This window comes from Nicotiana tabacum, chromosome 5 (genome assembly GCF_000715075.1).
Source record: "Nicotiana tabacum cultivar K326 chromosome 5, ASM71507v2, whole genome shotgun sequence".
NCBI lineage: Eukaryota > Viridiplantae > Streptophyta > Magnoliopsida > Solanales > Solanaceae > Nicotiana > Nicotiana tabacum.
In genome coordinates this window covers 110190338-110203296 of record NC_134084.1, presented here as the reverse complement: position 1 = coordinate 110203296, position 12959 = coordinate 110190338, and the positions used below count along the sequence as shown (strand labels likewise).

Below are 12959 nucleotides of genomic sequence, written 5' to 3'. Positions count from 1 at the left end.
CGTAGGAGTTTTAGAACAGTAATTCCTCCGGTTAAACTTGGGGATTACGTTTGGAAAGGAGGAGGGGCACATAAGTAAAATGACAGAGTTTGTTAGAAAGATAAAAGCAACAGTAGTGCGGCATTGCGAGGCAGGCAAAAATGTTATGAGTGATTTCTGGTTTTCTCATCCCTTTCTTCTGTTTCCTCATCTCCTTCCTCTACCTATCTTAGCTACTTTCCTTTTGCATTTTCATTTGTAATTCAGTCAATTGACTGTTGCAAGTTACTGTCCAATTTGTAATTGTTCTCCAGTTAACTAACATCAATTAGATAGTTTGGCTACTGTTTCATTGAGTAATAGTTGCCATTACTAAGTCTATGGAATATTGGAGATTCAAACAACACTTTTTTAAGTGAAGTATAAGGAACAAAGAAAAAAATAGAGAAAATTACAACATATTAATCAGCACCAGCAGTTCAGGTCCTTTGCTTTTTGCTGACTATATGAGGCTTCTCCTCCTTGAATTTGTGTATTATGGTTAGAATGTTAGACTTTAGATTATGTATATTATCTCACCTTAGAAAAAAAATTATTGTGTAGGCATCTGTAGTAGCTTCTATCTCTACCTTCACTAGGTAAGAGTTCTCTACCTTCACTAGGTAAGAGTAAGGTTTGCGTACACACTATCCTCCCCAAACCCTACCCGTGGGAATACTGGGTTTTTTGTTGTAGTTGTTGTTGTATCTGTAGTAGCTTCTATGTACCAATCTCTTCACTTATTTTTGATAGAATGAGCTTAATCAAGAATCCGATTACTATTTTTATTCGCGATTTTAGTATTTAAGTTATAATAGGATATAGTTAAAACAAGCTAAGAGCTCGAAACTGGCATCTAAGTCTTAAGCCCAAGTTCTGTATTTAGAGCTATGATTGGACATGTTTCTGAGCGAAAAGCTCATGAAACTAGAAGTATTACAATATAACCAAAAGTGTTTGTAAGAAGTAATTTCTTCTCAAATGTATTGCTATCCCAAAACACTGTCAATATATGTTACATTACCATAAGTCAAAGCCTTGTATTCAAATGTTCGAATACTCACTTATCCTGCGGGCGAAGAAATAGGTTTTTGCCTCAATTAGAGCAAATATTTGTCCTAAGAATATCAACTAGCCACACTATTATATCGGGGTTTTCTTGTTTACGGATAGCAGAGGAGCAGTATTCCTTTATCAGAAGTGGTGAAGCCTTTTCAAAAAGTTTTGATTATATCTGCCGTTCATGGATATAGTTCAATTGGAGCATTTGGATGTATGCTTGCTTAAACTAGTAGACATTCTGAATATGAGCTTGTCTTTTTCAGGGTTTGAAGTCATTATACGATCAGCAATGCCTCACAGAAGTCGGCCTATGAGAGCACTTCTACTGTTTACCGGACTTATAACCTGTTTGGCCAAACTTCTTTTTGGCCGAAAGTAATTTTTTTTTTTGCCAAAAAAATTGAGGCGTTTAGCCAAGCTTTTGGAAGGAAAAAAAATGCTTTTGAGGAGAAGCAGAAGCAGAAAAAAGTAGTTTCTCTCCAAAAACACTTTTTTGAGAAGCATTTTTGAGAAAAATACACTTAGAAACAGTTTTTTAAAGCTTGGCCAAACACTAATTGCTGCTCAGTGTTTTTCATACTAATTAGCCAAACACAAACTACTGCTTCTCACCAAAAGTACTTTTAAGAAAAACACTTTTGAAAAAAAGCACTTCTCAAAATAAGCTGATTTTTGCAGCTTGGCCAAACAGGCTATTAACGTTGTTTTGGTCTCAACAATAACTCCTGTCTATGATTTTGTATGCTTCCATCCTTATTGGGAAAGAAGAGTAAGGCACCTCTTTTCCTTGTATCCGTATAAACTTGAAAAATTATTCTTTCTTTCAGCACTCAATGGCTTATTTACATCTTTTATACTTCATTCTTGACTGTGCATCTTCCTGCCATGATATTTTACCTGATGAGAAATACATTATAAAACACATAAAACTTGTAGTGGTTATGCTTGTTTAAATGAAACTTACAGTTATCACCAGCATTGGCCATATTGTTGTGGCTTAATTTAACGGGTTATATAGTTATTGGTTACTCAGAGATCTTGCTGTGTTTAGGCCATCACTATTCAGTAGGGGTGTTTCTATTTCCTGTTAAAAGTGGACTTGAAGTGGAATTGAATTTTTCTCAACTTTTCCGTAACCAATTGTACGTTCAGTATAGTCTTTTTCTCCCTCTTGTTTTGTGACACTGCATGGTAACTGGTAACTTACTTCCGTCATCTATGACAGAGAGAATGTCAGCATCAGGAACATGAAGCAGCGTTGAGAGGTTAAGCATCTGTATTATCGAGGTTGGGGATTATGTTTAGCCGGTCTTTAGTTTAAATTGGTCACAAGACAAAACGAACTTATAGAGGATGTTGGAGACCTAATTTGCTTCTGGTTTTATTGTGTACCCTTGAGTTTCCTTGGTATTTATTTAGAGTAAAATCAAGCTGTGTACAAGTATTAAGAATTGCAATCGGAAGGAAAGAAATACAAAGATGATATTAGCTGACCTTTTCTTTTCAAAGAGACTTGTGTTAGAGATTGTTTGAGGAACCTCTGTTACTCCCTCTCCGTTGGTGATTCTTTGGCTGTCAAACCCTGGATTTGGGTGTAATAAGAGTAGCTGAAGAAGCCTGCATTGCTTGTTGCGGTACCACCATATCTAGAGAATGACGCTAAAACTTTTCAACATCAATCTATAAAGAGTAGTGTTCTTGTGCTTTATGTGATAATGCAGCACCATTGCTCACTTCTTGTCACTTATTTAAGTGGTCACACAAGAGATTGGAGGATTTTGTTTCTTTTAGTATAGCTTTTATCGTTTTAGTCTGGTTACATCTTGGCCTCTCTTCTTTTAAGACAGTGAAGTTACTGTCCCAATTTTCCTTTTTTTTTTTTCTTTTTCAGCAGGGAAAGAAAATGGAGTATTATCACTTTTAGCCAGAAACTATTTATATCTGGCAGCCAAAAAAGTTCATAAAAATTGTATATAATATACAGAATGTATATATATATAGAAAATATGCAATTTTTTTTTAAATTTTTCCGACTATTATTTTTATAGCGACTGTACAATGTCATTTTTTCAAGAAGAATTGTAAATTATTTATTGTAAAAATTATTTATTGGAACTATTAGTAATATACAAATAGCATCATAAAGATAATATCCTAATTAACTAGTAGACTCAAATTTGTTACAAGATCATAATTTATTGAATTTTTATTCAATTCCTTCTAAACATGAAAATAGCTTTCATTTGCTTTTTTTATGCATTGTTCTGGTGAAAGACACGAGATTACTCAAGCTTTCACAAGTATTTACGCTGATGAATTGTCTTAATCTCCTTAGCCTCAAGTGTTTTTTTATCTTTCCAATAGCACGTATTAAAATATTAAATTTCAATTAATTCCCTTAAACTTTTAAATATAGGAAACAATAGCTATTTCCCATTTTGAATGAACTAGAGAACCTCCTTAGCTAACATTTTCCAAACTTTAGAATTATGCTTGACTCACCTATAAACTAGTCACAATTTTTAATTTTTTTTCATAGTTTCCAAGAAATAATTTGATGAAATATTTTCAATAATTAGAGGAGAAATTTGTAAAAATGTAACTATTTTTTTTTTAAAAAAATATCTATACGTAATTATTTTATATGTGTTTTTATATGAGTGATACCTTAAAGGAGAAAAATATGAAGGTATACTCAAACTTTTCAAAAAGGAGGCCTAACATAATTAGTGTCAATTGTGTGATCAAGAGAGATCTGAAATTGCAATTTTTATAATATTCTACCGTTGAGTATCTTTTTTCTTTATTTAATCCAAAATAATAAATACTTTTGATAAAGGTGTCTTATCCAAATCAGAATTTACAAATTACAATTAGGTGAAGTGGATTGTTTAGGAAAAGTTTTATCCAAAATAATCTGGGTCCACAAATTTGTGAGACAAAAAAGTTACCTCATACAACTAGTATTGGTTGTATGAGACACAAAATAAAATTTTTCATTGTTTAGCTTATGCAGAGTCATGTAGCACCCCATGGAAGCAGTCATCTATGGTGAAATTTGCGGGACGGCTTAAAGGAGAAAAATATGAAGGTATACTCAAACTTTTCAAAAAGGAGGCCTAACATAATTAGTGTCAATAGTGTGATACGAGAGATCTGAAATTGTAATTTTTATAATATTCTACTGTTGAGTATCTTTTTTCTTTATTTAATCCAAAATAATAAATACTTTTGTGTCAATTGTGTGATACGAGAGATCTAAAATTGTAATTTTTATAATATTCTACTATTGAGTATCTTTTTTCTTTATTTAATCCAAAATAATAAATATTTTGAGACACAAAATAAAATTTTCCATTGTTTAGCTCATGCAAAGTCATGTAGCACCCCATAGAAGCAGTGCGGGACGGCTTAAGCTCGGCTTCAACCAGACTTTGTTTCCTGTCTTCTTAGAACTCAAGGATACAGTGGTACGAGCCTATAGAACAGATCCTGTTCAAGTAAAGTCGTGAACAAAATCTTCGTTATCTTTGCTTATAAAGGACTTCTTTTTGCTCTATATTGTCGATGTGGGATGGAAAGAGTGTCGTTCTAAAGAGGTGGAATTGAGTCAGTCTTATTACTGTTGTGAGATTAAGAGGTTTTCTTTTACGACTATTTCGAAATGAAAGCAGACCGTTTGGTGTTAACAATTTCTATAGAATATTGGAAAATTTAAGAAATTCCACAAGACGGGAAAGGCGCGAAAGTAGGTGTTAAAATGGTTTTTTTTTTTTGTTTCCATGATAAATGGGTTGTTAATAATTTTGTTTTTTGCTTTTTATTTATTTTAAGCAGGAATTTTGCTTTTGATGAAGATTGAGAAATCTTGCCGGTTCTTGTTGTACCTCTTCTGTCTCCAAATCAACCAGAATTATAACACATTTATAATTTTTTCTACACATGGAAAAAGAAGAAAAAGTATACACGTAGACTCTGCTAATAAAGAAATTAGATTTCCAGTGACAGTTCAAAGAAAAAAAATCTCTTCAAGGTACATCTTTCTCATTTTTCTAATTTTCTATGACATTACTAACATATTCTGATTTATTGACAGAAGAGAAATTTACTGTGACATTCAAAAACTAAAAAAATTACTGGATAAAAACATCCTTAATCTGTCCCTTTTGGTTGTTGTGGTTCCCCCGAGTCCTTTCCAGAATGTTATCCCCTTCGTTTTAAATGGATACTACACAAAGGAAGAAGCTTGTACAGTTGAAATAGTTCCTAATTTGTCTGTACAAAAAGTTTCATTGGCAAACATATAGGAGTAACTATCAAAAATTAAATTTTATCAGACCGACGGTTCCTTCTTTGCTAATAGGTTCTGCAGCAAAATAGCTTACTGATAATATTTTGTTTTGATTTTCAAGGTCAAGTTGAATCATTTTAAAGATTAATAAAATGTAGATTATTAGTCTCTTGCTTTGTTGATAAAGAGTGTAAAGGTATCTCTTTGAGAAACTAAAGATACCAATTTTTAAATAAAATGTAAAAAATGAATTCGTCAAAGTTTAGTAGCACCTACAAGGCTACAACTATTAGTAGAAGAAATATATAGAACTAGTATTACTAGCCGATATACCTAAATTATATACTTATTATGCACATATTATGTGACGATCCGGTCAGTCGTCTCATGAGTTACAGCTCCGTTTCCCCCCATTTCTGCTTCTTTATGCTTCGTTATCCGTGTTTTAGGTGATCGGGTTGATTAGATTGAGTTCGGAAAGGATTTGGTAAGAAATGAGACACTTAGTCTCTTTTAAGAAGGTTTAAGTTGGAAAAGTCAACTGGATGTTGACTTATGTGTCATAGGGCTCGGATGTGAGTTCCGATGGTTCGGTTAGCTTCGGGAGGTGATTTATGACTTAGGAGTGTGATCAGAATTGGTTTTGGAGGTCCGGTGTAGAATTAGGCTTGAATTGACGAAGTTAGTATTTTGGCGATTTTCGGTTGGTGGGTGAGATATCCGATGGTCGGAATGAAATTCCGAGAGTTGATGTAGCTTCGTTATGTCATTTGTAATATGTGTGCAAAATTTTAGGTCATTCGGACGTGGTTTGGCTGTGTTTTTGATCGAAAGCGTATTTCAGAAGTTTTTAGAAAACTTAGGCTTGAATTTAATGTGAATTGATGGATTTGGTGTTGTTTGAGGTGTTTTGATGATTGGAACAAGTTTGAATGAGGTTTTAGGATGTGTTGGTGCTTTTGGTTGAGGTCCCGGGGGGCCTCGGGTGAGTTTCGGATGGTAAATCAGACCATTTTGGAGTTTGAAAGTTGCAGAAAAATCTGCCCAGCTGTTGCAGAGAATTATCTCTTCGCGTTCGCGAGCGGTGCCTTACGTTCGTGTAGAAGAATTTGAGAAAAGACAGAATTTAGCCTTCGTGTTCGCGAGAGGTGCCTCGCGTTCGCGGAAGGCTAGGAGTTTGTGCTTCGCGTTCGCATGAGGCTGTCCGCGTTCGCGTATAAAGATTTGGGGTCCAGTGGAATTTGCTCTTCTCGTTCGCATCAGGTGTCTCGCGTTCGCGAAGGTCAAGGCGGAGGAGGCATTGCTTTCACGACTAGCGTGTCGCGTTCGTGTAAGGTAAAAGTTGGTCAACGTAAATTTGTGCTAAGCGAACGCGAGAGGTTGACCGCGTTCGCGTAGAAGGAAAGTCAGACCTGGGCAGAAAGTTTATAAGTTATTTCATCCGCGATTTTGAGTCATTTTTCCTCCATAGTTGAGCATTTTGAGAGCTTTTTGAGGGTGATTAAAGAAGGAATCAAGGAGAATTGATTTGAGGTAAGATTTTTGAACCTAAAACGTGATTCTATTGTGAAATTAACCTAGAAATTCTTGGAACTTAAGCTAAAAATGGAAGAACTAGGGCTTGAGATTTTGAACTTTTGAATTGGGATTTGAAGGACCATTTGAGGTCGGATTGGAGAACTTTTGATATGTATGAACTCGTGGGGTGATAAGGAATCTAATGATGTGAATATTTCTGAGTTTCGAGATGTGGGCCCGAGGCTCGGGTTTTGCTAATTTCGGGATTTTTGATAATTTTCAATTGTTTTCGCCTGGGCTTTGCTCCCTTAGCATATTGTGATGCATTCGTTCTTATTTTGGATAGATTCGACACGCGTGGAGGCCGATTTAAGGGGCAAAGGCGTCACGAGCTAGAGTTGTAGCCGGTTCGAGGTGAGTAATGATTGTTAATGATGTTCTGAGGGTTTGAAACCCCGGATTGCACATCGTAGTGCTATATTGAGGTGAGACACGCGCTTGATGATGAGCGTGTGGTCGTTTACTATTGGGGATTGTGATTTGGTCCATCCCGATTGATGTTTTTACCGCGTATTTGACTAAAACCTGTTTGTTATCATTATGATTTGGGCTGATTGCCATATTTGGGATTCGTGCCAATTATTTGAACCCTCCGGGGATTTTTATCACTATTTCCTCACTGTATTGATTATTACTTGAACTCAGTCCTGTTGTTTCCTACTGTTTTATAACTCAGCCACTTTTACTCAGTTTTTGAGACTTAAATGATATTTCTAAATGATGTTTTGGACTGAGAACCACTGTTGTACTAATGCCCGAGGGGCTTGTGATGATTTTCGGACTGAGTAAGGCCGAGGGCCATATGTGAGGATATGCTGAGTGATATGAGGTCGCGGGCCTGAGATACTTTTATATGCCACGAGGTGGCTTGATATAGCGCTTGGGCCGTAAAGGGCCCCTCATGAGTCTGCACCCCCATAGTAAGCGCGGGTACCCATCATGATTTGAGAGTGAGCCCAAGAGGCTGATACTGTACTGAGAGTGAGCCCGAGGGGCTGATATTGTACTGAGAGTGAGCCCGAGGGATTGATACTGTTCTGAGTGATTGTTACTATGCCCGAGGGGCGGAATTCTACTTGTTATTTACCTGCTAAATTACCCGTTTTACTTGGTTTAAAGGAATTTCATTCGACTTCTTCATGGATTTACTGCTTTAAGTGATTTTATTGCTTGATATAGAATTGCTTTGTGCCTTTACGTGTTTTCTTGCTTTCAGCCATTATTTATATTTATTATTCACTGGGTCGGAGTACTCACATTACTCCCTGCACCGTGTGTGCAGATTCAGGCATCGCAGAGTCCGCTCCTAAGTGCTGATCTTTCCGTCCAACCAGTGTTTTGGAGATCACGAGATAGTTGTTGGCGTCCGCAGCCCCCGTGCCTCCCTTATCTTACTATTTTCATGTTCTTGAACTTCTGTATCGGATTTCGTATCTAGTAGACTGGTATCCGGATTTATTAGTTGCTCATGACTTGTGACACCCCGGTTTGGGTTGTGTCGGGATGGTTTCTACTGTTGTTATCGTTATTTTCGCAAATTATGATTATTATATCATGTTTTAGAACTATTTATGGTATTTAACTGTTTAAAAGAGATGGTGTGTTTTGGTCTGGCTGGCCTTATCTTCACGAGAGGCGCCATCACGACCAGGTTCGGGGTTAGGGTCGTGACAAGTTGGTATCAGAGCCTAGGTTATATAGGTTTCACGAGTCATGAGCAGTTTTAGTAGAGTCTCGCGGAGCGGTACGGAGACGTCTGTATTTATCCTCGAGAGGCTGTAGAACCTTTAGGAAAATAAACTTCATATCCTTGAAATTCTTGTCGTGCGACCTTGTTGATCCGAGAACTAAACTTCTGTTATTCTATTCTCTCACAGATGGTGAGGACACGAGCTACCAGACGAGGTGGACGATCACTAGTGCCACCAGCTGAGACCATCAGAGGCCGTGGATGCGGTCGTGGTCGTGGCAGAGGCAGAGCAGCGAGGGCAGCACTTGTAGATCCACCAGCTGCCCTAGCTCCGGATCAGGCTCCAGCTATGGATGCTCCAGCAATACCAGTTCAGGCACCAGCTGTGCCTATCGTGATTCCGGGTCTTCAGGAGGCCTTGGCACAGATCTTATCAGTTTGCACTGGCCTAGCTTAGGCAGTTTCAGCCACCGTAGCAGTAGCTACTTCATAGGCCAGGGGAGGCAATCAGACACCCGCTGCTCGCACACCTAAGCAGGTAGTGCAGGGACTTCAGATGCCGTGGGCACCTCCAGCCCAGCCTGTTACACCAGCTCAGAAGTTTGTTGTGCCAGTTATGCCGGATGATGAGCAGCATCGTCTTGAGAGGTTTGGTAGACTCCAGCTTCCATCATTCAGTGGTGCTAAGGGCGAGGATGCCTAGGGTTTTCTAGATAAGTGTCAGCGGATACTCCGTACATCAGGGATTCTTGAGACTAGTGGTGTGGCATTTACCATCTTTCAGTTTACTAGGGCTGCCTTCACTTGGTGGGAGGCGTATGAGAGGTGTAGGCCGGTTGGTGCATTGCCCCTTACTTGGCATGAGTTCTCCGTTCTCTTCTTGGAGAAGTATATGCCGCAGTCTCGTAGAGAGGAGCTGCGTAGACAGTTTGAGTGGTTGAGGCAGGGGGATATGACTGTGTCACAGTATGAGTCGAGGTTTTCTGAGTTGGCTCATCATGTCGTCTGGATGGTTCCGACAGATCGTGAGAGGATCAGGAGATTTGTTGATGGCCTTAACTATCATCTCTGTATTCTTATGACTAGAGAGAGAGTGTGTTGGGTTCTACGTTCGAGGAGGTGATTGATATCGCTCACGAGATTGAGACGGTTCGCCATCAGGATCGAGAGGAGAGAGAGGCCAAGAGGCCTCGAGGATCGGGTAGTTACAGTGGTGCTCCTTCAAGGGGACAGTTCCAGCATGGTAGAGGTCATTCTTTCAGGCCTACTCAGTCAGCCCATCCAGAGTATTGCGGGGCATCTTCAGGTCGTGGTTATCATGGGTCTCAATAGGGCCAGCCTTCACTCAGTGCCCTCCAGCTCAAAGTTCATCTTGTTCCCCATCGGCTCAGGGTTCTTCTATGCCGAGTGCATCAGCTAGTGGGGTTCCCTTCAGTCCTCTTCTCCAGCACCTGGGAGTTGTTTTGAGTGTGGAGAGTTTGGGCATGTGTGGAGGCAGTGTCCTCGTCGTGTTGCTAGTTCGTTCCAGCAGAGGGGTCAGCCCTTGACTTCTGCTCCAGTTACTTCACCGCCCGCCCAACCAGCTAGGGGTGGAGGTCAGACAACCAGGGGTCGGCCCAAAGGGGGAGGTCGTCAGGCGGTGGCCAGGCTCGTCTCTATGCACTTCCAGCTAGACCCGGTGCTATTGCTTCAGATGCTATCATTACAGGTATTGTCTAGTCTGCCACAGAGATGCCTCTGTATTATTTGATCCTGGTTACACCTTTTCTTATATGTCATCATACTTTGCTCGTTATTTGGGTACGCCCCGTGAGTTTCTTGCTTTACCTGTTCATGTATCTACCCTAGTGGGCGATACTGTTGTTGTAGACCGTGTGTACCGGTCATGTGTGGTGACTATTGGGGGTCTGGAGACCTGAGTGGATCTATTGTTATTGATCATGGTGGATTTTGATGTCATTTTGGGCATGGATTGGTTATCTCCATGTCGTGCTATTCTAGGCTGTCATGCCAAGACAGTCACTTTGGCTATGCCGAGTGTACCGCGGATCGAGTGGCGTGGCGTGACTGATTATGTTCCTAGTAGAGTGGTCTCTTTTTTGAAGGCCCAGCGTATGGTTGGGAAGGGTTGCCTTTCATATCTAGCGTTTGTGAGGGATGTTGGAGCTGAGACTCCTAGTATTGATTCGGTTCCATTTGTGAGGGATTTTCCCTATGTTTTTCCTGCAGACCTGCCGGGCATGCCACCAGACAGAGATATTGATTTTGGTATTAACTTGGTGCCGGTCACTCAGCCCATTTCTATTCTGCCGTATCGTATGGCACCAGCAGAGTTGAAGGAATTGAAAGAACAACTTCAGGAACTCCTAAATAAGGGGTTCATTCGGCCTAGTGTGTCACCTTGGGGTGCGCCTGTTCTGTTTGTGAAAAAAAAGGATGGCGCAATGAGAATGTGCATCGATTATAGGCAATTGAACAAGGTAACAATTAAGAACAAGTATCCTTTGCCTCGCATTGATGATTTATTTGACCAGCTTCAGGGAGCGAGGGTGTTCTCCAAGATTGATCTCCATTCGGGTTATCACCAGTTGAAGATCAGGGATTCAGATATTCTTAAGACTGCTTTCAGGACTAGATATGGTCATTATGAGTTCCTTGTGATGTCTTTCTGGCTAACCAATGCCCCAGCAGCGTTCATGCATCTGATGAACAACGTGTTCCGGCCTTATCTTGATTCGTTCGTTATAGTATTCATTGATGATATTCTGGTGTACTCGCATAGTCAGAAGGAGCACGCAGAGCATTTGAGAGTTGTGTTGCAGAGATTGAGGGAGGAAAAGCTTTATGCAAAATTCTCCAAGTGTGAGTTTTGGCTCAATTCAGTGGATTTCTTGGGGCACGTGGTGTCCAACGAGGGTATTCAGGTTGATCCAAAGAAGATAGAGGCGGTTCAGAGTTGGCCCAGATGATCCTCATCCATAGAGATTCGTAGCTATCTTGGTTTGGCGGGGTATTATCGCCATTTTGTTCAGGGATTCTCATCCATCGCATCGTCCTTGACCAAGTTGACTCAGAAAAGTGCTTCATTTGTATGGTCGGATGAGTGTGAGGAGAGCTTTCAGAAGCTCAAGACAGCTTTAACCACAACTCCAGTGTTGGTTTTGCCATCAGCTTCAGGTTCATATACCGTGTATTGTGATGCTTCGAGAGTTGGGATTGGTTGTGTATTGATGCAGGAGGGTAGAGTTATTGCTTATGCTTCTCGTCAGTTGAAGCTCCATGAGAAAAACTACCTTGTTCATGATTTGGAGTTAGCTGCCATAGTTCATGCATTGAAGATTTGGAGGCATTATTTGTATGGCATATCTTGTAAGGTATTCACCGATCATCGCAGTATTCAGCATTTGTTCAAGCAAAAGGATCTTAATTTGAGGCAGCGAAGATGGTTGGAGTTGCTTAAGGATTATGATATCACCTATACTGTACCATCTAGGGAAGGCCAACGTGGTGGCCGATGCTTTGAGCCGAAAGGCAGTGAGTATGGGGAGTTTGACATACATTCCAGTTGGGGAGAGACCTCTTGCAGTTGATGTTAAGGCCTTGGCCAATCGGTTTGTGAGGTTGGATATTTTGGAGCCCAGTCAGGTGTTGGCGTGTGTGGTTTCTCGGTCTTCCTTATATGATCGCATCAAAGAATGCCAGTATGATGATCCGCATTTGCTTGTCCTTAAGGACAGAGTGCAGCATGATGATGCTAGAGATGTGACCATCGGTGATGATGGGGTGTTGAGGATGCAGGGCCAGATTTGTGTGCCCAATGTGGATGGGCTTCGGGAGTTGATTCTGGAAGAGGCCCATAGCTCGCAGTATTCCATTCATCCGGGTGACGCGAAGATGTATTAGGATCTTAGACAACATTATTTGTGGAGAAGAATGAAGAAAGACATCATGGGATTTGTAGCTTGTTGTCTCAATTGTCAGTAGGTGAAATATGAGCATCAGAGACCGGGTGGCTTGCTTCAACAAATGGTTATTCCTGAGTGGAAGTGGGAAAGGATCACTATAGACTTTGTTGTTGGACTTCCACGGACTTTGAAGAGGTTCGATGCTATTTGGGTGATTGTGGATCGGCTGACCAAGTCTGCGCACTTTATTCCTGTGTGTACTACCTATTCTTCAGAGCGGTTAGCAGAGGGTTATACATTCGGGAGATTGTTCGGCTGCATGGTGTTCCAGTTTCTATCATTTCAGATCGGGGTACTTAGTTTACTTCCCAGTTTTGGAAGTCTGTTCAGCGAGAGTTGGGTACTCAGGTGGAGT

General features: G+C 40.2%; 1 pseudogene; it reads right to left on the bottom strand.

Annotated features, from left to right (window-relative positions):
• Positions 1–4494: 4494 nt before the first annotated feature.
• LOC142181390 (small nucleolar RNA U3) lies at positions 4495–4590 on the bottom strand (annotated as a pseudogene).
• Positions 4591–12959: the final 8369 nt, after the last annotated feature.